At 36.2% G+C, this 26,733-nt stretch overlaps 1 protein-coding gene across 5 annotated transcripts in view; it reads right to left on the bottom strand.

Annotated features, from left to right (window-relative positions):
* Positions 1-26,733, bottom strand: part of FOXP2 (forkhead box P2) — a 557,737-nt gene that overhangs the window by 300,101 nt on the left and 230,903 nt on the right. Inside the window, exon 3 of one of the 5 annotated variants that reach the window (XM_041727435.1) lies at positions 794-849. The exons of the other annotated variants lie outside the window; for them this stretch is intronic. The gene's annotated coding sequence lies outside the window, so the exon portion shown is untranslated. The remainder of the gene's footprint in view (positions 1-793; positions 850-26,733) is intronic. 5 annotated transcript variants of the gene reach the window in all.

The following is a 26,733-nucleotide window of genomic DNA, read 5'->3' as shown; positions in this document are numbered from 1 at the left end:
AGCCAAAGGTATCACACTGTCAGATTTCAAACTATACCACAAAGTTGTAAGTACTCAAAACAGTATGATATTAAAATAATAGACACGTAAATCAGTGGAAAAAAACTGAGGGCTCAGGAATAAACCCACATGTATAGAGACAATTAATTTATGATAACAGAAGCAAGAATACACAACAGTTGTTTTAATAAATGGTGCTGGGAAAATTGGACAGCTACACGCAAAAAAATGAAACTAGACCACTGTCCTAGATTGTGCATAAAAATTGACTCAAAATAGATTAAACACTTGAATGGACGACCCTAGACCATAAAATTTCTAGAAAAAACATCAATCTTAGTGATATGTAGTGAGTCTGACTCCAAAGGCAAGAGAAACAGTAACAAAAATTAACAAATGGGACTCTCTCAAACTAAAAAGCTTCTGACAGTGAAGTAAACTATCATCAGAATAAAAAGGCAATCTACTGACTGGGAAAAGATATTTACAAATCATATATTCAATAAAAGGTTAATAGCCAAAATATATAAAGAACTTATACAACTGAACAATTAAAAAAATCTTTTAAATGGGCAGAGAGTCTGAACAGACATTTTTTCCAAAGAAGAGGTAGACATGGCCAATAGGCAGTGAAAAGATACTCATTGCTAATTATTAGGGAAATGCATATCAAAACCACAATGAAATATCACTTTGTACCTGTTAGAATGGCTATTATCATTCTAATAATAAAAGAAAAAAAAAACAAGAAATAACAAATGTTGGAGAGGATGTGGAGAGAATGTATACATACACGATTGGTGGGCAAGCAAAGTGGTGCATCCACTACGGAAAACAGTATGAAGAGTCCTGAAAAAATTAAGAATAGACTTACCAAATGATCTAGTTATTCCATTTCCGGGTATTTAAGCAAAGAATATGAAAACACTAATTCAAAAAGATACATGCACCCTTATGGTCATTGAAACATTATTTACAATAGCTAAGATATGGAAACAACCTAAGCATCCATTGATGGGTGAATAGATAAAGAGAATACAATATATACAATGGACTGCTACTCAGCCATAAAGAACAAAATCTTTCCATTTATGACAACATGGATGAACCTTGAGAATATTATGCTACGTGAAATAAGACAGCGGAAGACAATATATGATTTCACTTGTATGTAGAATCTAAAACAAAAGAGTATCAAAAACTCACAAATACAGAGAGCAGGTTGATGATTATCAGAGAAGAAAGGGGTCGGAGAGTGGGTGAAATGAGTGGAGGTAATCAATAGCACGGTACTGAATGGTAACTAGTCTTCTGATGGTAATCACTTTGTAGTGTATACAGATGTCAAATTATAATGTTATATATCTGAAATTTATACAATGGTATATACCAATTTTACCTCAATGAAAATAAACACATTTTAAAAAAGGAAAATAATGTTTCCTTGTGATGAGAACTCTTAGAATTTACTTTCATTATTTGCTTTTTGAGAGCAAATCAACCTTATTTTATTTATATATGGAAAAAAAGCTAGTTAAGAGTAATGATGGACTTTGGAATTGGATCGAATTGGCTAATTCTAGTCACTAATTTTGTGAGAAGTTGCCCCAGAACTTCTCAGAGCATCTATATTCTTTTTATTTTTTTAATTTCTTTTGGTAATCTCTACACCTATGAGGCTTGAACTTAAGACCCTGAGATTACGAGTCACATGCTCTTCTGAATGAACCAACCAGTCACCCTGTATCTGAATTCTTTGGGGGAAACTGACCACAAATATCTCAAGGGCCACTGTGTAAATGAAATATACCTGCATAGAGTATATTGGTAATATTTAAAATATTTAAAAAGGGCATCTGGGTGGCTCACTTGATTAAGTGTCCCTTGATTACAGTTCAGGTCATGAGCTCAGGGTCTTGAGATAAGGCCCTGCATTGAGAGCCACACTTGGGAGTCTGCTCGAGATTCTCTCCCCCTGCCCTTCCCCCTGCTTGCTCACTCTCTCTAAAAATAACTAAGTAAACTTTAAAAAATATATTTAAAATAGTATTTAAAACTGCATGGCTTTCCCCACTTTTTCTCTTCCCAGTTTGTCCAGTGATGTTCTCTTTACACTTGTGGCACCAGTTTAATTATTAATAGCACCATTTTTCAAATACATAAGGGTACATCCAAGTTTGGATGAAAATTTATGTAGTCATCTCATTATGTATTCTTTTGGCACTTCCCTTCATCCTTTGGCCACAGCTTTTCAAGAAGTTGTGTAAAAAATATAAGGGTTTAGTGAGTACATCACATTTGTGAGAGTAGAGAACAGGACAGTATAGCTACGTTGCCTGGGGACCATATCCTTCCTCTACTATTTATATCCTTCATCTACTGTTTACTAGCTGTATTACCATGGTCAAGCTGTGGAATCTTTTTGAGTATTTGTCTTTTATCCCTCATCTAAATTGGTGACATGAAGATGAAAGGAGATAATGAAGCACTTAGTAGAATATATGATATACAGTAAATCTCACTATGTAATTGTTATTCTTATTTTAAAACAAGTATTTGATACACTCATGGGAAAAGTGTACCTTCACACATTTCTGGTGGACATGTGTATGCATATAAAAATACTAAAATTGGGGGATCCCTGGGTGGCTCAGCAGGGTTTGGCGCCTGCCTTTGGCCCAGGGCGCAATCCTGGAGTCCCGGGATTGAGTCCTGCATTGGGCTCCCGGCATGGAGCCTGCTTCTCCCTCTGCCTGTGTCTCTGCCTCTCTCTCATAAATCAATCAATCAATCAATCAATCAATCTTTAAAAAAACCCTAAAATTAATTAATAGATTCCCCCCCCAAAAAAAAACTCTTCAAGAATTTTATGAAGGAAATAATCATAGACACAGTCAATTCTTTACACAGGAACGTTATCTCAGTGTGGTTTTCTTTTCCAACATTTTTTTATAGCTTTGCTTACATACCTTTGTTTATTCCTATCAAACTACTTATCAAGGCTACAGTTTTCTGAGTTTCAACATATGTCTATATAGACAGTTCCCAACTTATGATGGTTCGACTTAATGATTTTCAACTTTATGATAGGGCAAAAGTGATACGCATTCAGTAGAAACTATACTTCAAATTTTGTATTTTGATCTTTTCCCAGTCTGTGATATAGCAGTTCGATAATTATTTTCTTGTGATGACAGGTAGCAGCAGTGAGCCACAGCCACAGGATCGCAAGGGTAAACAATACACTCAAAACAGTTCTGTACCCATAAATCATTCTGTTTCACTCTTTCGGTACAGTAGTCAATAAATTACATGAGATATTCAACACTATAATATAATAGGTCTTTTGTTAGATAATTTTGCCCAACTGTAGGCTAAAGTAAGTGTTCTGAGCATGTTGAAGGTAAGCTAGGCTAAGGAATAATGTTCAGTAGCTTAGGTGTAATAAATACACTTTTAACCTAGAATATTTCCAACTTACGATGGGCTTGTTGGGATGTAACCCCAACATAATTCAAGGAGGGTATGTACTTGAAACTAATGACACAATCAAGCTAATGAATATCCATCACTCCTGAAAGTTTCCACTTGTCCCTCCTTCATTCCTTTCTTTTCTCCCCTTTTTGTCTTCAGACAAGCCTCCATGCAGTAATAGTAAAAGAATGGAACATCTAAAAGTCAATACGGAGTACTATATAAGAAAATTTGCATTTGTATTGGGTGGTGATACATCATGGTGGTTCAAGGTATGCACGTGGGAATCAGGCCCTTCAATTCAAATCTTTCCTCTGTTAGTACCTGTTTCACCTTCGTAAGTATCCATCTTTCTGAATCTCAATTTTCTATATTGCTAAAACAGAAATAATGCCTACCTCAGAAAATAAATAAAGTATTTGTTTAGGACTTAATAGAGAATTCATTTTGGCATCCATTTAGGATACAATATATGATAGTAACTGTTGGGTACCAAGGAGAAAATGAGGTATAGAATATTTAAAGAGTTTGGAAAAATGTTCGAAATTAGATGACAAAAGCTAGTTAATCAATTATTTAGAGAACCACAATATTTTAATTTTTAAAAACTATAAATACATAGATTCAAAGAATATTCTTTTTAACAATATGTGAACAGTAGATATTACCAATGATTTCTATTTTCTTTTTTGTTCAGTATTTGTTTCACAATAAATATATTCTCACTTTGGTAATTAGATAAAAAAACTGGCATTTTATATTTTAAAAACTGGGGGGGGGGGCGGAATGGGTGGCTCAGTCAGTAAAGCATCTGCCTTTGGCTCAGGTCATGATCCCAGGGTCCTGGGATGGAGCCTGGGTCTGGCTTCCTGCTCTGTTTCTTCTTCTCCCTCTGCCCCTTCCCTGTTCCTGCTCTCTCTCTCTCCCTCTCTCTCAAATAAATAAATATTTTTTAAAGAGTGTGGATTTTATTCATTCATTTGGTACTCACATGTTAATTTAGTACTTACTACATACTAGACCTGGGGCACTGGGGTTAGAAATGACAAAATATTTACTCTCGGAAGAAAAAAGCCACTTACACTATGGTAATTTTTACTTCTGAGAAATTATGTGGCAGGTTGTGGGTTGTAACAAATAGAACTCTAGAAGCAAGGTTTATTTTTCCACTTCTAAAAACATATATCCTTTGCATCAAATATAATTTATCTGCATATGTTTCTTTTACTTCTTAAAATAATTTCATTTATTTTTATTCTACATTTATGGTAGTAAATGTTACAATAACATCCCTGTCTATATCATCTACCTTAAATTAGAAGTACTAAGTGGATAAAAGTATCTCTAACACTCTTTTGTTTCATATCATAAACAGCTGGTAATCTAATGACACTTCCTGAGAACAATTCCAGAATAGAGAATCTCAAGCTTGTATTTTAGGTTGGCTATATAATAACCTAGGATTCTTCTGAAGTAATGTTAAGACAGTCCATTCTTACACTTAATTATTTCACTAAAATAAAAAAACACATTTCTAAATATGCAAATTCTTTGTTTTAAAAATCCATTCTATTTAAGATAAAAATTATTCTTGGCCATAGGTATTAACAAATATGTACATTGATGAGACATAAAAGCAATGAAAATGAAGTTAATGTGAAGGAACCTGAAACATTTAAAGGGACCACATATTTAGAGTATCATTATTAACAAAACAAGTATCTTTTCTTTTATAAAAAAAAAATCTAGGGGATCACTGGGTGGCTCAGCGGTCTGGCGCCTGCCTTTGGCCCAGGGCGCGATCCTGGAATCCTGGGATTGAGTCCCGTTTCGGGCTCCCTGCATGGAGCCTGCCTCTCCCTCCTCCTGTGTCTCTGCCTCTCTCTCTCTCGCTCTCTCTCTCCATTCTAAATAAATAAATAATTTTGTTTTAAAATTTAAAATCCAAGCTTGTTATTAACTATTTCAAACACAAGGGAACTCAAGGGAGCACAAGAGTTACTGTATTTGAGCCTCTTATGCTACCATCTTGCTTTCCCAATGATCCAGTTAGAATGTCCAAGTTCTCTTGCTTTATATGTTATGGCACATTGCTAATGCCTGACAACAAGCAGCACTTTGCCAGGCTCAGACACCACGTTGATATGCTAATGATCCATAATGAGGCCACCAGACATCAATTACATAAATGAGACTAGGAACAGGGCCAACACAGGTACAGTCTACTAATTTGTTCATCTCTTTGGCCAAAAGCCAACTGCATGACAAGTGAATGCCCCTAAAGCCACTGGGGCACGACTCCTTTGCTTCAGAGAAGGATTGGACATTGCATACCTGTGTGATCCCTATCTGTCTAAGGATACGTTAATGAACCATACAAGTACACCTAATGAGAATACATCTAAAGGGTCAGTAGATTCACATACTAGGAAGAGTACAGGGTAATAAAGAAAAGTTAAAAGTAGAAAAATCAGTCTGAGACTGACATAAAACTTAATCAAATTTCTATAGCGCAAAGTGGGAATAATACAAAACACAACATCATTCTTTCCAATATTTTGAATTTAGAACAAGTACAACTCAATCTCATTAATAGATCTAGTATAATTGGTTTTAATCAGAATATTAAACACTTTTTCTTTATTCTCATAATGTGTGATATACTGACAACCTCAAGCCAAATGTTTTTCTTTTTTTTTTTTTCCAAATGTTTTTCATTAGGATACACCTTTGAGTTTTTAATAGAAATGAGAAGAGAAATAGAATTCTTTGACTATGATTTTTTGGCAAACATAGAGACAATTAATGAATGACATGAAAGAGAAGCAATTAACAGCATAATGAAAGTATATATATATGTGTATATATATATATATATATATACACATATATATACATACACATACACATGTAATACTATTGAATGCACTGTACAATCCTTTGGAAATCAGTTGACAGAGATTTAAATAAAAGGATGCAAAATTTCTATATATCAGAACCATATGGATAAAAACTATTCTGATAAGTTTTTGTTACAACTTCATAACTATTAAAATAGCTTATTGGTTATTTTGGCTATTATGGCAGTCATTAAGGACAGAGATATTATACAAAGCATCAAGCTGTCTATCTGGGCCTTTGTGTTCTGTTTCTGGCAGTGCACAAGCCAGACCAGCCTACTGTCAGCAGGAAGGGGAAAATAAGAAGGTGCTAGTAAACATGGTTTCAGCAGTCAGTGCTGCAGAAATGATCAGTTCACGGGCAAACTGTAGTGCCTGGGGGAGCCTAACAACAACAGATTTCAGATTAGATAAACAGCAGGAGAAAAATCCTAGATGGGTGTAGGTAGCTTCACAAGAGGCAGGGATTAAGGAAGGAGAATAGTCAAAGTTTACAAAGTCAATAGAGCTTTTCATCTCACTAATCATTCTTTGGTTTATAGTTCTGTCTTCAGATCTGACTCTTGTTAATGCTTTCCTGACTCTAACCTTAGCACTTCCCAACTATGGTTCAGATACTTCTTCTGACTCAGGTGCTGACCCACATCCTTGTTCAGCCCCCATCCCAAGTCCTCTAGCGCCCTATGACTTCCTTTTTCAACACATGGTGGATCTGGTTTCTACTTGTAAACTGTGCTCTCAACACAGGACTCCATCTTCATGGGACTTCTTAGCCTCTGCTGCTTTCAAAGGATGATTTTTTTTTTTCCTTAGAGAAACTCTTACGTTCCCAGACTTCTGCATTCAATGAAGTCATTTCATACGTGGCTCAGGTGAAACAGAGTAAGTAGTGTTTTCTTAGCCTGCTGGTCAAAAGTAGAAGACACAGACAAACCTTCGCATATGAAATTATATTATATGGTGGTTAAGAGTATCAACTGTAGCAAACCGTAGTTTGCTTTTGAACCTTCAATTTGCTAACAACTAGCTATGAACCCAGGGCAAGTAACTGAACCTCTCTGTGTCTTAGATAATATCATCATCCACTTGAAAGAACTGATGGGATATTGTAATTTTTAAAATGCCCATAATGCCCATATAGTTGCCTGGCCATGGTGTATACTAACTATATGTTAGAGGTCATTGGTGGAAGTGCCAGCATTTATAATCAGGAAGCCTGTCCCGAGTGGACTGTGTAGGACTCTCAGCATGTGAACGGCCCCTCTGCCTGGGCCAGGAGCGCCCATACCACAATTCACCGTTTTGCTGTGGTAGGTTAAAAATGGCAACAAATTCTTGTCTAGTCCTCCCATTGTGAGATGGGATCTAATTCTCCTCCCTTTAAAAATGGCCCGGCCTTAGTGACTTGCTAGGCAAATAGAATGTGATGGAAGTGATGTTCTTGGACGTCCAGGGGAGCCTCTTGGCCTTGCAGTTTCCTCCTGGGAACACTCTTTGGAAGACTTGTTGCCAAGCTATGAGGAAGCCCAAGCAACTCAGCGAAGAGGAACCAAAGCACTCAGCCGACAGCCCTGGCTAAACTCCAAGCCTCCAGCCAGAACCAAGTGGCCAGCCCTGTGAGTGAACCTCCTTCTGTGGCCTGACCACGCAGGTTCAGTCTAGCAGGCCCGACGGAAAGGCACAGGGCACAGAGACAAGCCTTCCAGGGGAGCCCTGCCAAAACCGTAGATACACAAAGAACAGCAACAACAGAAGTGATCATTATTTTAAGCTACAAGCTTTCAGGTGTTTTCTTACACAGCAATAGGTAGCTGCAGTGTTGGTGACAGTGGTCTCGTCAGCAAGACGCATCGGAGCCCCGTTTATTGGCACGTCGTGTACTGTTGGCACGATGCTACCCAGACAGCAGCCACTGGTGGAATGCACCCCTATTGAAGCCATGTGTGTGCTTCTTCTCTAGCCACCAAGCTGGACCTCCTGGCAAGTCTGGGCAACCTTCCTCATGAGTCCCCGGAGAGACAAAAGATTCTTTCTAAATGGTAGAGGGGTTTCACACTCACCATTCTGCCCCCCTTTTTCGGGCCAACACCATGCTTGAGGCTCTGACCATGATCAGTGTGGCCCCTAAAATGACCTACACGTTAGATGTTAAAATTGCAATGCTGTTCCTCACAGTGATTACACACTATCTAAAGTTATTTACATTCTTAAAATGGCACTCTCTTCAAATGATGCATGTTAAGGGTGGAGACATTCGTTTGGTTTCAGAAACAAAGCCACGTACATCAGTCTGATTTTTAAGGTGTCACCAGTTTGTGTTCTCTTGTTCTGTACAGAGGATCCAATTTTGTTTTCAAATTCTATATGCCATGGAGAACTAGCCAATGTGTATAATTTAGTTCAATTAGAAATTTATACTGTAAATAAAACAGGTTTCATAAGTCACTTCAGACTAGTGAGGGTATCATTGCAACTAAAAATAATAATTAAAAATTAAAGAAAATAATTAGCATGCCTTTCAGCTTTTAAAATCAGACAGATGTTTTACTAACAGTTATAAAAACTGGAATAGTACTTGCCCTTAGGCCCAAACAAATGTGTCATTTCACCAGTTTCAATGTAATGCTTAATTTTAAAGAAAACCAGATATTTTTCATTATACAAAGCCAGGCCAAAATTTTTTTAAAAAATTTTCATCAGTTATGTTTAGGATTGCACATATATAACGTGCATTTCTATAAATGGCAATTGTATTATAGTGATGCTTTCGTCATCTTTTACAAAGATATTCTTGTCTTCACTAGAAGGAGGTGATGTTCCATGATTTTAGAAAGGAAATGCTGGCTTGAGAGCAATGGGATTACAAAATCAGGGCATCAGTGAGGACCAGAGAACAGTAGATGGGTGTGTCTGTTGGTTGTAAGAATAGAAAATTCTGTACTTGGGACTCCATAGAAATGGCTTTCAATAATGTAAAGAACTATGACGGCAGAGAGCTATAACTGTAGTTATTCCAAAGCACTAATTTTAAGATACTGTTTGATTGGCTTATAGTTTGTAGCTCTATTACACAGACTAGAATATTTAGTAACCTACTAATTCTTATACTGGCAACTCCTGGTACACTCCTCAATCAGAAGCATCAGATTGGAGGGTCATACGAGTGATTCCTCCGTGGCAGAAAACCCCGATGGATGATATATAGAAAAGATGGGGTGTTTTTTTAGAAGTTTCCAACTGGTATCCCAAAGACCAAATTCAGTCCACCAATGTGTTTTCCTTAATAATTACAGTGCCCAGGGTATTTATTTTACTTATTTTTACACAGGGTATTTTAAAACAACTGAATCTGAATAATCTACAGAAGAAGCCTATAATCTCCAGTTTTGTCTGCCTCCATCACTTCATAATTTCTTGGCAAAAGTCTATTTTGTTCCTTTGTGGGCTTTGTTTGGCTCCCAGAGGCATAGGAGTTCAAAACTTCTGAACCATATTTGTAAATCCTATTATCTAAAAGTATTTGTTTAAATATGTAAAACACACATACATAAAGACACACATATATTGTAAGTTAGCCTGTGCACAGAGTACATGCTCTACGTATTGGAAGAACAGGAAAAAAAAAATCAAAATAGTTAAGTCAAATTTGTTTCTCTACTCTAATAACAGACCTGGTCATTTGAATTCTTTAATATCCAATCTTAACAAAATGCTAATAATGCTTTAAAGGCAGTAGTATAATTCCCCTGAATCAACTAAACTCTAATTTTGCTTAAAAAAAATCTAATAGGAATGAGAGGTAATAATATGTATAACATATCTTATAAATGGCATCTAAGACAAAACAAAATTACAATTATCTTCATTTCATGACGCAATAATTGTTGCCAGGAAAAGAAAATAAAGATGTGACAGCTTAAAAGTCTATCAACTGAAAATGTATAACTACTGCTGCTGAGAAATTTCATAACACATATTCTGTTCATCTTCCCAAACAAACAACGGGCTGTGCTTCAAATATGTTGCAAGACTATTAGGGAAAGATTCTTTTTGTTTTGATTTGTTTAAAGCTGGCAGATTCAGTGACAAACATGCACCTTCTCCTTCTATATATATAAGTGCAGGCTATTTAGTTAACACAAAAACAAAACAAAAAGGAAAAGAAAATGAATGCATATTTGTTAGGTTTAGGTGAACTATGCATCGTAAAATAAAAACAAAGGCAAAATGTGCCTTTTTAGTACATTAATTATGATCTATCATTTACTCTATGTTTAGAACACACAAGGGAAAAATAACATTTGTACCCATAGGTATTCTAATGAGATTAGACATGAAGCTTTTGAAATAAACCTCAAACAGCTATTACCAAGCCTTATTACTGTTTAGTAGCTTCGATCACACAGTCATTTAGTCACAAATCTGTGGCTATAGACCAAATCCATACAGACTTCTAAAAGGACATTAACACCTCAAGGGACAAAAAGGATGCCTGGAAAACCTTCCTTGAACGAGAGTTCAACTACTTCCCGTGGCAGTTTGCACACGTTTTCCAGCATGAATTTCACTTATTTAAACAGGTGAAAGTAATTAGATTTTTAAATGATTGTATTGTCAATGGGTCTGCACTCTGACAGAAGAATTCATACTGACTGTAAAAACCCTAAAACTCATAAAAATAGGAATTTCGGGAAAAATGATTAGTAGCACGTTCCTAAGTTTCTAACAAAAAAACTCTAAAAATTAAACCTCAACCTCTCTTTCTCTCTCTCTCTCTCTCTCTCTCTCTCTCTCTCTCTCTCTCTCTCTCTCTCTCTCTCTCTCTCTCTCTCTCTCCCTCGTATGGCATGTCAAATAACCACAGAATGTAAACATAGAATTGTTTTTTTGAAAATCAGGTATGAGAAATACTTTCCATTGGGGAAAACATGAAATTACATTTAAAAAAGAAACCTACATGACGGTTGCCATCAATTGTACTGTACTATAGCTTATCACAAAATTTAGATTGAAACAACTTAAAATCTCAGTAAAGGGCTATTGTCAGACCCTAGTGGTCTGAAAATGGTCTATGAGAGATCTAAAGAGATTAATCTTCTCTAAACACAGAAGTCATTTCAATGTAAAAAATTATACAATGAAAACCGCAGAGCTTTAATTTCTGAAAAGCCCAGATAATTATATATTCCATGGCTCTCAGACTTCCTTACCAATAGTGGTACCCAGTTTTAACATGTATATTTTACGTTTTGTATTAGAATCAAAACCTGAATAGGTTTAAAAGAGCCATTTTGAGTCTAACAGGAATTCACTGTGTACATTCTATAATCTACTTGTTCTAAAACTAAGGTTTTGATATATGCTGATTAATTAGGCTGAAAGAATAAAATAGGTTTCTGGTGTATTAAATTAAACTCACCATTTTTAAACTAGAATGCATACAATTATAGTAAGGTTGCCCCTTATGAAATGTCTGAGATGACCAAATGAAATGTATACTGCTTTTAAAGGGAGAGTTAGACCTGTTTAAGTTGTAGTTTTTAATTATACATACTGCTATTTTGTATGAGAGCCTCTGGAAGGAAAAAAAAATTAAAAGTGGATCCTCGCTATGTTCATATTAATTACATGATACAGCATGATTAGATGGGAGTAATTAGTGTATGCTGAAGTAAACTGAGTTTGAAAGCTTACTCAATATTATTAAGCGCCCTTTTTGAAAGTAGTGAATAGCTTAATTTAATTTGTGCTGGTTAAAGCACACAGATTTCCAAATACCAAGACAATACTAAATTTACTCTTTTATCCAAATCATACTAATAAATGCAGAGGAAGAGATGTCTGAATGGCACTAGCCAAAGATTATGTGCTTGATTTAACATTTTTTTCACAATTAATATTCAGCACAGACTGATTTGTTCTCATCAAAATCATCAATGCTTTCAGGTGATTTTTGCCCATGGCATTACAAACTAAAAGAGACTACTGCAAATCCAAAATGTCCTAAAAAGTAACAAAATTCTACAGGTAAAAGAACATTACATGAAAAGAGAACGAAAAATATTTGTCAAACATAGTTATAAAAATTTAATCCAATAAATTTTAAAGCAGGAAGTTATTGTATCCATTAAATAAAAGTGAGATTTTCTGTAAGTAAGATTAATGACGAACTATATATCTACAATTCAATTGAATATAAACAACCATGTGTTGTCCATTAGGGAGGCATTTGCTCACGGGTATTTTCCTAGCTGTGGTGATGAATTTGCACCAATCCATCTACACAGTCTCACCCAGTTCTCCTTGTCACCAACTGCACACATTTGCCAGCCAGCTGGCTGGGGTGAGGGGCGTCTCCTGTGCCACATAACAAAGACAAGCTTGCTGGCCTGCATGGGGATGAAACCCATGACCTCTGGTTCATTAACAACATGGGTAGTCAAGTGAGCTAACCAGTCACTGATTAAAATGAATGTATACCTTGCCAGGCCAGAAATGCGAGCATCAGCCTTCAGTGTATTGATATGAGAAACAATTTTTTGTTTTCTCCAATAAATTTTCTCCAACTAATTTGTTATGAGAAACAAACTTCATGAAATTCAACGCTACTATCATTACAAGGAAACCACTGTGAATTTGAAGCAGAAAATGAGCTTCAAAAAGACTTTAAATACTTAAGGCTAATTCAACTGAGTTTAATTCCTTTGGTTAAAAGTCAACTTTAAATTGAAATGCCTCTTAAAAAAAGGACTCGACTTATATTAACTTCTTTTTTTTTTTTTGAATTATATTAACTTCTAACAAAATATTTTAAATGAAAACTACTGAAGACATATAAGCAAGTATCCCTTATAGACAGCAATAGTAAACCTACTCCTTAAGTTTGCTGCTCTATCTAATCATTGGTATAAATTTGATTTTTGAAACACACACAAACATGTCAGAAATGGGACAGGATATGAAAAAAGGTAACTTCTAATCAAGAGGATGTCTTATGGTAAAATTACAAGCATCTTTAATATATGATTTTTTAAAATCAAGTAAAAATTAAAAAAAAACACTGTATTTATGGAAAGAATTGGACAGGGCCAATTTATTCAATTGTCAGGATTTTTCCTCATTAACACTAAAGAGAATTTATTTAGTTGCCATCTCCTCTTGGAACTATATATCCGTGTTCGCCTTCTTTCATTTCTAATTACATCCTTTTGAAAGGTGAGCTCAGAACCAGATATAACAATGCCTATTTACTTTTTTAAACATTATCATTTTAATACATTTACATTTTAAGGCACTCACATTATGCCAGTGACATATTTTTCCCCTCATAATGTTAAACTAGGCATGCCTAGTATTTTGCAAGTCATCCAAAAACCCATATCTCATACTTCCCACTCAATCCATTATTTATTCACAACCTTGAGCTTCCGTAACAACTTGTACATGCTTATAGTATAGCAGGCCTTATATTTAATTGTAATTATTTGTTAAAATGTCTTCTCTTGTGCACTTTTAAAACAGGGACATGTCTTATTCATCTCTGCCTCTTTACCAACAAGCCAAGTGCTTTACAAATAAAAAGTGCTTAATAAGTGAACTCTGGATAGAAGAATGGATAAATCCCTATTAAGTTTTACTTGCTTTGTTTTGGTCTATTACCCCACTGAGATCTCTTTGAATAAGGATTATGTTAACGATGCCTCCCACCTTTGTATCATCCTTAAATTTGATAGTTAGATCTCCTACATTTTCGTCAAAGTCACTGATAAATGTTGGAAATGATAGGGTCTCTGGCATGTCAATCATGGGCCTCTCTTCCAATTGTCATCCAATTATTAAGAAGTAATTCTTGAGTATAATCACCCAGGCATCTATGCTCCATTTAATTCTATAGCCCAGGGGATCCCTGGGTGGCTCAGTGGTTTAGCGCCTGCCTTTGGCCCAGGGTGTGTCCCTGGATTGAGTCCCACATCAGGCTCCCTGCATGGAGCCTGCTTCTTCCTCTGCCTGCTCCTCCCTCTGCCTGTGTTTCTGCCTCTCTCCCTGAGTGTCTCTCATGAATAAATAAATAAAATCTTTTAAAAAAATAATTCTACAGTCCAGTTTTCTCCAACATGTCCACCCAAGAATTTTCAAAGCTTTGTCAAAAGGCTTGCTATCATCAGCATTAACTATATCCACAGCATTCACTAAGTATTCTATCAGAAAAGAAAACAGGTTTGATTTTGCATAGCACATCCCCAGTAAAAAAAGCATTTTTTTCTTAGTAATATCAAAACTTCTAAAGGTTCCTAAACCTATTTAATTATCAAAGTCACAAGACCAATATGGATGTTCTAGTACTCTCTACTTTCCAAAATTTGCCCTTTCAGCTCATCTCTAGCCATTTAAATTCTTTCTGTGTTTGCTGGCATAAGCATCCTCCACTTTGGTTTCACAACAACCTAAGTTGTTTCAGTTCCTACACTCTGTGTGATCCTGGATAGTAAAGTCGCTGAGTGCTCTGTCTCCAGTGCTCACTTAACTTAGAATTCCTCTAAAACCAGTTTTTTCTACTCACGGCAGATCACTTGCTCTGACAGAGAAGAAGCAAAAATGGGACTTGTTTTACTCTCTGACCATCATCTGTTAACAGTACACCATTCGTTCTAAGCAACAAACCCATGCATTATTCTTTTGATTTGAACATACCCTAAAAAAGGCTTGTTATTTTCCTTGCTATTTTTGTAAGCTTTACATCAATCTCAAGTTTACCTTCCTTGATATTTTTCTCATTGTCATGGATCTTAATTTTTTATTAACCTTTTGCTGTAAACTGACCATAGTTTTTATTATTTGCCTTTTTTTTTTAACTATTCCCCCCATCCCACCCCCTAGGCCATCACAGTTTCGCTATACCAACATTGTTATAATTTTATATTTGAACTCTTTCATCCTTTTAGCCGGGTTCCCTTTTAGCGTTTTTAGCTCTGGGCTCAGCCAGGTCTTAAAGCATTCTTACTATAGCAGATCTTTGTAACTAAAAGAAATAATAAACGACTTAGGTATATTATTTGCACTACACAGACCATTCTAGGTTACCTTTCAATCTTCGTTAAGAACTAGCAATCTAGTTTTGGGAAAAAATGCATTATATAAGCAATCCCACTGTTTATTTTGAGTGGGCTTTTATTTTGTTTTTTATAATCCTTTGCAAAAAAAATTTAAGAATGTTTAAGGCATCCTGAATTAATGACCACACCAAAAATGCTAAGAAGCTCCTGAGATATCATCCAATGTTTAATTTGCTGAATTGTGTGAATGTACACTGATTGCTACACCAAAAAAAAATTTCTTACTGAATTTCTATGGAAAAAAACCACTTACTGTCAATTCTTTCTCCTAAAATTATTTCTTTTCCATTAAAATAACTGTTGTATAGTTTGAGCATTCCCAAATATGGAACTATCATTATTATGGCTGAACAAATTATATTTGAAACCTACTTTTCTAAAGCATACAATCTATTTCTGACCATATCTAGGAATTTTTCCTTGGCCCTTTCAAATTCTAATTTAATACAGCAACTATCTCCCAATATCCTCTTTCCTTTTATACTACGAGCCATTCTTTCATATTGGTTAGAAAGAATTAAGTCCACTGAGGCATTTCCCTGTTTGTTTTTCTCTACCTTCTTACATGAGATGGAAATCAATTCTTAATTATCCTAGGCAAATTGTGCTTTCACGTTCTTATTGACATTTAACACCAAATATAATTTGTTATATATAGTTTTATCATGATTTGAGTACTGTCCCTAATTTTTATTCATATTTCCCTAACATTTCTCTGATGGGAAACCTTTGAAACCAAAGCATTAGTCTATCTAGAGGAAGATAGAAGGCTCTGAAGAGAAGTAAAGGAAGGGCAGATCTATCTTGGTTGACAATGATCCTGTTCCAACACTGTGCGCCTGCGCTTAAGAGACGAGTTAAGCACTGGGTGTTATACTATATGTTGGCAAATCAAACTTCAATAAAAAAAAAATAGAAAGAAGAAAAAAAAAACACTGACCAAACTAGAAAAATGCCAATAGTTCCTAATAAATCTAAAGTATACACTATTCAGTTTTAAGAAGATAAAACGTGGGATCATTTGAGCATAAAATACCAAATGTTACTCAAAGCCAAACTAAAATGATTTCTGAATGTCTTGCAAATTTTGATTATTCATTATTCTGTTTGTATTTATTAGCTTGGATAATTAAGAGCTGGGGGCACCTGGGTGGCTCAGGGATTGAGCGTCTGCCTTTGGCTCAGATCAAGATCCCGGGGTCCTGGGATCAAGTCCCGCATCGGGCTCCCTGCATGGAGCCTGCTTCTCCCTCTGCCTATGTCTCTTCCTCTCTCTGTGTGTCTCTCATGAATAAATAAATAAAATTAAAAGAAAAAGAGCTGACATCTTAGGTTGTACAGTTAATATTATGGTAGCTCTCCAACACTAATCTTCCAATTACACGAGAACCGATATTTCAATCTAAAAATTGTATCACTTAGGAATTTTTGGTTATGACCATCAGAAAACCTGATTTGCTGGCTTAAGGAAGAAGGAATTATTTTTTCGAATGACAGGAAATTCAAAAGTAGTTGGGTAGGTTTGAGAGTAGATTGACTTAGTGACTCAATAACATCATCAAGGCTCCATAGCATTTCTCCTCATAGGACTAATCAAGACAAAATGCTCCTTTCTCTTTTTCACCCAAATGGGACAGTAGGGAGGAAGTAAAGGGAGAGAATGTAGGAGTGAAACAGATGCAAGTGGCAGGCAGGGAAAGGAGAACATGCCTCTTCTCACTCTCTAACAGCAAGGAAATACCTTCCTAGTAGCCTCCAGCCAAACCTTCCTCATTTATCATTGACAAAAATTGGATCACATGACAATTTCTGACCCAGTTATAGGCAGAAAGGATGGGATTACCCTTAGACTAATGAACCCATGTTAATTTTACAAACTACACTCTTGCTACTCTGTAGACTATTCAGTGGAATAAATACGGAAAAAATATATGTTCAAGACAGACATCTAAGTATCCATAGATACAGGCTCTTTTGAGTCAATGCATTTAGAAACTAATTGCTTAGGGTGCCATGTGGCCCAGTTCTTCTCATTGAGACTGGAAAAGGCATTTACCAGAGACTTTAAAGAAAGAAGCTCTCTAGTTTCTGAGAGAGCTGTAAAAGCCACTGTTTCTTTTCTAGAGAAGCATGTAGTCCTTTGAGTAGTTGGCAGCCACCTTGCAAGCACTGAAGGGAGACAGCTAAGGACAAAGCTCATAGTATGGAGAGAAAGTAGATTTGGTAGGCAAAACAGGCAAACCCTTCATGACAGCTCTACCTAACGAAGCAAACCAAACTTGAAATCCAAGCTAATTATTTTTTCTTTTTTTGAGAGAGAGAGAGAGAGAGAGAGAGAGAGATGGAAAGCACATAAGTGACAGAGGAGGGGCAGAGGGAAAGCAAAGAGAAACTTTAACAGATTCCACACCCAGTATGGAGGCCGATGCAGTGCTTGATCACAGGACCCTGAGATGATGAGCCGAAATCAAGAGTCAGATGCTTAATTGACTGATCCACCTAGGGGCCCCCAAACTAATTTTTTTATATTTAATTAATTGAATGAATAAATCCTCCCCTTTTTTTCCCATTTGAATTAAATTTCCTATCACTTCCAAATTTATTCCAGGTGATAGTGGTCTGCAGGTATTAACTTAGGAGCAGTACTTATTCAAGACATGGTGCCACTTTGTACTGGTTAGCATCCAAAATATTAACACCCAAAATACATGTAATCATATGTATTTATTGTGATAAATTCCCAGCAAATGAAGGTCTATCCTTAGAGCCTTGTAAGGGTTTTCAAATGGGCAAGACAAAAACCTGAGTATTAACTTGCCAGGAAAAGTATGATAATCTAGATAGTACATGAGTACTTCTTCCATGCAATTATGTGAGCTGAGACTAGGGCTTTCTCAACTCATTCTTTTCTTATTGGTAAATGGTCGAAACGTGCTCTTCATTGGCAAAAACTGACCCCTCCTCATACCATACATATAAATATCAGAGACCTTATGCCTAAAAAAACGTTTGAGTACTATTGGACTAGCCTTGTGTCTCTTTGTTTTTAGATGCATGCTAATTCATTCAATCATGAATATAATTTACTAAGTCCATGTCTACAATATGCCACAGGTGTCCTACCATTGTTTTGAATCAAAACTACCATTATTCAGTTTTGATAAAAACAGTAGAAAGATGCCTCTGCCTTATCAGTTTAATTGATAAAAAATATTTCTCTACTACTCTCACTGACACTATTTAAGAAATACATAATAACATATAGTACTCACAAAGCTTTCCTTGATTTTAAACCCAGGCTTTCAAGCTTGCCAATATTTACACATATATGATGCCTGCATTTATAGCAACCAGCAATCATTTCTTACCCTCTAACTGAGTAAGTGTTATTTCCTGGAAATATTTCCTAAAGGTGCTATTTCCTGGAGTCCTCATTTAATTTCTCAATTGTGCATTTTCAACTTTAGCCACATAGAGGCCACCTTCTTGCCTTACCACCTGGTCTAACCCTGAATTTCAACAGAATGTCCTTTATATCTTGTAGCTTATGAAAAGATGATTAGTCATTTCACGAAATATCTTCTCAGATAAGTCACTAACCAATCATGAGGCACACAAAATTGACAAAATGCAAATACGTGGTAAGATTAAAGTCAGTTACTTAACTGAAACTGGAAGCTACTCCAAATACTAGAAGCCACATTTTATTTATTTATTTACTCATTTATGACTATGAGAAAATAAGGCTAATTTTTTTATGATGCGGGACTTTTTAAGGGGAAAAGCCAGTTAATCTTATAAAATTCAATGGCAGCACTTAGGTAATATTAAATGATGAAGATAAAGACCATAATGAGAGCAACTGACTAAAATGATGGCAAACAAAAAGCCATAAATTCATCAAATGAGGAGAAAAGTAGTTTGAACAGAGTTAACTATTGCTTTAGGATTCTTGGCATTTGAAGTACGAAAACGTAAGCATAACGATTATCCAGGTTGAAAAGTTAACAGTTGGAGCACCTGGGTGGCTCAGTCGGTGAAGCATCTGCCTTTGGCTCAGGTCATGATCCCAGGGATCCTGGGATCGAGCCCTGTGTCAGGCTTCCTGCTCAGTGGGGAGCCTGCTTCTCCCTCTGCCTGCTGCTCACCCTGCTTGTGCTTGCTCTTTCTCTCTCTGTCAAATAAATAAATAAGATATTTATTCATTCATTCATTCATTCATTCATGAGAGACACAGAGACAGAGAGAGGCAGAGACACAGGATTCAGGGAGCCTGACGTGGGACTTGATCCCGGGGCTCCAGGATCATGCCCTGGGCTGAAGGCGGTGCTAAACCACTGAGCCACCTGGGCTGCCCAAATAAATAAAATCTTTAAAAAAAAAAAAAAAAGAAGAAGAAGAAGAAGAAAATTTAATGACCAAATGAGAGAAGCAGGGACTCCAGGGCACTAGAATAGAGCATGAAAGGGTACAGGGGCACCTTTCCCAAGGGTGAAAGAAGCAATGCTATTCAACCCTTTTTCCTCAACTAGCCTTGGCTACCCCCTTCACCAGACTATAGCATTTGGTTCATGCACACACAAAGTCTAGTGGTCTCTCAGCTGATATGCAAGATCAAAGGTTAGTGACTTTTAAAAATGACATAAGTGGCTTGCTACAGGTAAGAATCAGCTCTGTGGCATGTTTCAGGCCACTGAAACACAGGTCCAAAATGTAGTCTTCATTACATTCCAAAAGAATCTCATCTGAACCATAGAAAACAGGGAGTCTTCAGAGAAATGATTGTACCTGATTTCTGACCTAAGTGTATTATTTTTAAAAAATGAATTCTTTATTTCTGTTTCTCCAGAACAAAGGTAAACACTGCACATATGGTTACTGGATATTCTGGTACCTTTATAGAACAGGCCCCAAGCCTAAAAGCCCAAAGTAGCTCCAGCCTCCCCATGGGACAAGTAAATCAAAGTGAGAGTCAAGTTTGATCTCATTCCAGACTTGAACCACCTATGGAGGCCAAACTAACCTGGTACTTGCTCGCTCCACAGAGGGGCCCACCCAGGTCAGGCCAGGTGCTCAGTGCCCCAGTAGCCTGGTGTGTTTCTGAAAGAGTGCCCATTATTTTTATTTCCCTAAATCCTAGAAGTGGAGGGGGGGCTGATTCTGATGACAAAAGAGTATTTTTTCACCACTGTAATACTCTAAAACACAGAGAACAAAAGTTAAAATATTGGTGATATATATGCCATGTATTACAAAATAATTATAAATGGATAACTGATTCATTTCCTCAAAAAACAAAACTCAGGATTGCAAATAGCAACAGAAAAAGTAATAGCAATGCTCATTTGTTTTCACATAGGAAAGTAATTTCAATCATCATTAAATATATATACATCTATAATTATACACTTCATACTCTCTCTTCACAACATACACCTTTTCAAAATATCTCATATTAAAAAATTTTAGAAATGTCATTTCTACATTTTTCATGTATGTTTGATTTGAGAACTAATGGATTAAAAATAACTGAGCAGGTATTCACAGAATAATTCCTTTAACAAACTTATATGATATGGGAGTGGGAGGGGGAAAAGAAGACATGTCATTTAGAAATTTGGATTTAAAGGGAATAGGAGAGAACTGAGATATCTACAGGATCCAGAGGGACTTTTGGTTTTTAAGATGGGAATGATTTACCTTTCTTTGTTCCCCCTGACAGGCTGATGGAGGGGATGGGAAGAAAGTGCAAGCTTGGTAGGCACCTCTTCACCGCTGTCGGCATTTTGCCACACAGTGTACAGCAAAGGATGAAGGAGAATGGGAGTCAAAGTTAATACAGAAAATGAGAAAGGTTGAGAGAAACTCATGACCAGTGACTATGTAGTTGAAATAGGAAGTCAAAGATATGACAAGATAAAGGTAATCCAGACAATGGAATACTGGATTTTTAGATTTGGGGAGTGAAGCTGTTTCAGATAATAACAAAGTTCAAATGTGACGACACGAGTGGGGTGCTAAAGGACAGTAGAAATAAAGGCCACATGGACCAGTCAAGAGACCATACAGCCACTGAGGTAAGTCATACACATAAACTCAAACATCATCCAAGGTGATGAGATGTGGAATGGGGAGGAAGACTACAAGTTACATCCCATGTTATGTGCTGAATGTAAGAAATGCCCTAAGTTCCGAGGATGATGGTGGAGAGCAGGGGAAGAGAAGGTGGCACAGTTGAATGACCTAAACCCTAAAGGAGGAGTGGGTTTTATAAAAGGAGTTAGTCTTTTTTTTTTAAGATTCTATTTATTTATTCATGAGAGACAGAGAGAGAGAGAGACAGAGAGAAGCAGGCTCCATGTAGGGAGCCTGACGTGGGACTTGATCCCAGGTCTCCAGGATCACGCCCTGGGCTGAAGGCGGTGCTAAACCATTGAGCTACCCGGGCTGCCCAGGAGTTAATCTTTAAAGAGGAAGTTTCAGAAACAGTCTGATCACTTGTGAGATCTATAGGCAGTAAAGTGTTAATATAGAAATCATCAAAGCTTTCAGATGATTTTGAAAAGAAACTAGAATGGACCAAATGTTGTTTTAATCCACAATGGCATCACTCTCATGTAAATTCCAATATGCTTTTGCCATGAAAAAGGAGGTTGGCATGACATCCAGTATGCTCAGAACTGTGCTTGGAAGTGTATGAATATCATCTTTCGTTGATGGTTGGTTAAAAAAGGGAGAGTTGGCTAGGGGACCTATGATGACATTAAACCTGCCTTCAAACTCTGCTGGAAAGAGCTTCTGATAAAGAAAAGGCTCATCTATGGCTTAACAAATGGCAACAGAAGAGATGATATCTAAGGAAAGGTTTGTGAACTGATAGGAGCCTTGGAGAAGATCATCTATACATCAGGGAGGCAATGAGACTTCAAGGTAGCAATCTTGACAAGAAGGACTTGTCTTTGGCCGTGAAGACATGGCTAAAAGATTTCTGTCATGCCCGGATAGGAGTTCTGTGGAGTTTTTCATGGAACTAAAAGACTATCTTTTAGTCACTATGGTCTCACTATGGACCATTGGTGAGAAGCTGATGTGCAGTCTCAAGAAATCCCAGCTCCTGAGAGAGGGATTAGATACTTTTCAGCCTAAACTCATTGCAGATAAAATAGCAAAACCTCTCTTCCCCATATCTAGTGGGTTGAAGGATTCAGGAATATAGTTTCCTAGGCATTCAAATTAGACTTTGAGGCTTCATCTGAAAAGCTGTCAAAAACACCATAAATATGATTTTAAGACTGCTAGAATAAAGGGCGATTGTTACAGGCTGAATTGTGCCACTCCTCCCCACCCCCATTCATTTGTTGAGGTTCTAATCCCTCGTATATCAGAATGTGACTGTCTTTGGAGACAGGATCTTTAGAGAGGTAATTAAGTTAGGATGAGGTCGTAATAGACTCCAATCCAATATGACTGCATCCGTATAAGAAGAAATGTAGGCCCTAGCAAGCACATAAGAAAGACCTTGTGAAGACACAGGGAGAAATCAGCCATCTACAAGCCAAGGAGAAAGCCCTACACTAAATTTCCCCTCACTCCTCAGAAGGAACTAAGTCTGCCAGCAGCGTGATCTCAAATTTCTGGCCTCCAGATTGTGAGAAAAGAACTCCTGTTGTTTAAGCCACCCAATCTGTGGTACTTTGTTATGGCAGGCCTAACAAACTAATACAGTGATTTACACCGCTGTTCTCTGCGATTGGTGCTGCCTTCTGGATTAATCACAAAGTAGAATTCTAAAGAGGAATTGTGTTCCTGTCTTGAGGCCCCAAGTGCAGCACATATGTCCCTTCTAATCGCCTAACTCAATGTACGTGAGATTTCACCCAGTTCAAACATGGAAATAACATCTGACATATCATAATCAGTGCATACTGTGCAGTCTTCTTACATCTGATACAAGAGTCATAGCACTACAATGACATACCCCAATCAACTTTTTCAAAAACACAGGGTTGTGTCAGTGTGGGCGGTGGGGTTTGGTCATCGTGCTATTTAGTACACCTGATTATGACATTAATTAGAGCACCTTCATAAAAGTATAGGAAGAAGTATTAAAAACACAGATTCTCCCCTTTGTGCCATTAACACTTGTTACATATTGTAAGGTAATATAATATAGAACGTGATTTCTGTCTCAAGGAGCCCAGGTTTTACATTTTATGTTGTAACATTTGGGGAAACTAATTATTACTTTATATGATACTTTATGTGATGATAGTGAAAAATAAATATATTTTATAAGACTAAGTAGAACAAAATATACTTAAAGTAAAATATATTTGACAATTCTTTTTTTTAAGATTTTATTTATTTATTCATGAGAAATGAAGGGGGAGAGAGAGAGAGAGAGAGAGAAAAGAGAGAGAGGCAGAGACACAGGCAGAGGGAGAAGTAGGCTCCATGCAGGGGGCCCGACGTGGGACTAGATCCCAGGACTCCAGGATCATGCCCTGGGCCAAAGACAGTGCTAAACCACTGAGCCACCTGGGCTGCCCATATTTGACAATTCTTAAGAAGAGACAGTAAGAGCAACTGAATTTGGATTGAATTATAGGTTTATTTAGATTAATATTTATTTATTTATTAATAATGTTATAGGTTTATTTATTAATAAAGTTATAGGCTTAGATTAACAAGCAATTGCAATTTACCTTAAAAGTACTATTTAAAGACTATTATTTATCCTAGACACATAATTTCTTCCTCTTTTTATTTATTTTTTTAAGATTTTATTTATTTATTCATGAGAGATGGAGGTAGAGAGAGAGAGAGAGAGAGAGGCAGAGACACAGGCAGAGGGAGAAGCAGGCTCCATGCAGGGAGCCCGATGCGGGACTCGATCCCGGGTCTTCAAGATCAGGCCCTGGGCCGAGGCGGCGCTAAACCGCTGAGCCACCCAGGCAACCCTTCTTCCTCTTTTTAAAGACAATATTGCCTGGTATTCACATCTAATATATAATAAAGCTCCTGGGGTGTCTGGTTGACTCAGAGAGTGTGCATCTCTTGATCTCAGGGCTGTGATTTTGAGCCCCACTGTTGTGTGCAGAGATGACTTTCAAATAAAACTTTAAAAAATTAAAAATACATAAAGCTACTAAGTTTTCAAATGATATGATGATATCATATCATCATTTCAATGATATGATGTACCCACCAACAACAAATATGCCATTAGCATTTTATATATTCTTGAAAACAGCAATGGTGTAAATTAAACTTTATTCTAATTACTTTTATTTTACAAATAAACAAGTTTATTTTTGACCAAATCTCATCAGAACAGACACGGACCACTGACTATCAAATACTATATAAAGAAGCATGTAAATAACTTTATAAATATTTTCAACACAATTACTACACTGTGGCAGGATAACTCATACCAGCTCTTTAGACAAGAAATGTATCTGTCAATGCAAGAAGAGTCCTTGTTGCTTTCCGTAAATCCGTTCAAAAGTAGGCAAGATATTTGAAGAGACATTTCAAAAAGAGTATGCAGAAGGGAAATGAGCTTATGAAAAAATATTCAATATCCTTAGTCATTAAGAAATTGCAAATTTAAACTACACAGAGATACTACCACATACCTATATAAATGGCTTAAATTAAAGATGAACCATTCCAAACTTCAGCAAGGAGAGAGAAAATTGGAATCTTCATTCAATGCTTATGGGGATATAAGATTACACAACTATTTTGGAAATCAGTTTAGCAGTTTCTTGGAAAGTTAAATGGACACCTACTATATGACTCAGCCATTCCACTTCCAGGTCTCTGCCCACATAAAAACTTGTATATAAAGGCTCAATAGCAGATTGGTAATTAATAACCCAAACCTGGAAGCAACCCAAGTGTCCATTAACAAGTGAAATGATAAACTGTACAATGCAGGTAGTGTAATATTACTCAGCAATAAAATGGAATTGATAAACACAACATAGATGGATATCAAAACAAATAATGTGAGTGAAAAATGGCAGACAAAAAAAGAGTACAAAGTTATGTTTCCATATATTCAAAATTCAAAAAACTCCAAACTAATCTATAATGACATAAAGCAAACCAGTGGTTCTTTGCAGAAAGATGGTTGGGGAGGAGGGACATAAAGGAGCAGGGGGAAAAAAAAAAAAGGAAAATAAATAAATAAATAAATAAATAAATAAATAAATAAATAAATAAAATAAAGGAGCAGGAAAATACTTTGGGGTTGCCAGACGTGCCCATTATCTTGACTGTGATGAGGTCTGTACAGACATATACTTACCAAACTAAAAATTTTAAATATATGCAGTTTATGTCATTATTCCTGAATAAAGCTGCTAAAAGTGCAAAAAAAAAAAAACTTTTTTAGTTACCCCTGACCTCTGGAATTAGAATCAACTATATGTTGAAGGACTCCTGACACAGTAGTCAGGACTTCCACGAGAGAAGCTTAATCAAGGTACCATGGTCAACTTCATGCAGAGTGGCCTTAGTACCACACTGCAAATTACACTGAATAAGGCACTGATAGATTCATACAAGGAAAATGTTCAATGGCTGTAAAAAATAGTATCAGCAACAAAGAAAAACAGAAACAGAAAATATCAGTTTTGAGTGGTGAGGACCATTTATTCTTTCATTCATCTGGGATATATTTATGTGTGGCTAATTTTTAGACTGGCATTATTTATTTTTTGATATATAGTGCCATATAGATCTTTAGTGGTATTTTTAAGCCATTTTCTCTATGTATAAATGGGGGATTTTGCTTTGTGGAATATCCTCCAGAGACACTCCACAAGTCCAGCTATGGTCACCCTTTAAAAATCACTTTAATCAATGTGTAATTTTTAATTATGCAATTATTTTATGATTCAGAAACATTATAAGTGTAACAAATAAGGTTAACCTAGGATTTTAGACACTAATTGACTTAATTAATAAACCCCATCCATACCAGTATGCATCTCCATAAATTATTATTTCTTCTATTTTCATGTTTAATTGACTATAAAACATGCTAACACATGAGTGAAGATGTAAGGAAAAAATTAGCACGAGTTTTTTTGTAAAGTAAATGAAACTCAAAATGCCTCTTAAATAAACTTCTATTGTTCTTCAAAAAAACAGAATATTGGAAACAGTTTTATGATATTTTAGATAAAATACACTCAAATAAATAAATAAATATCATACGATGAAAATATATA

The sequence above is a fragment of the Vulpes lagopus genome, chromosome 13, assembly GCF_018345385.1.
Source record: "Vulpes lagopus strain Blue_001 chromosome 13, ASM1834538v1, whole genome shotgun sequence".
Classification (NCBI taxonomy): domain Eukaryota; kingdom Metazoa; phylum Chordata; class Mammalia; order Carnivora; family Canidae; genus Vulpes; species Vulpes lagopus.
Note: the sequence above shows the minus strand (reverse complement) of the source record. Positions and strands in the feature narration are given on the sequence as shown.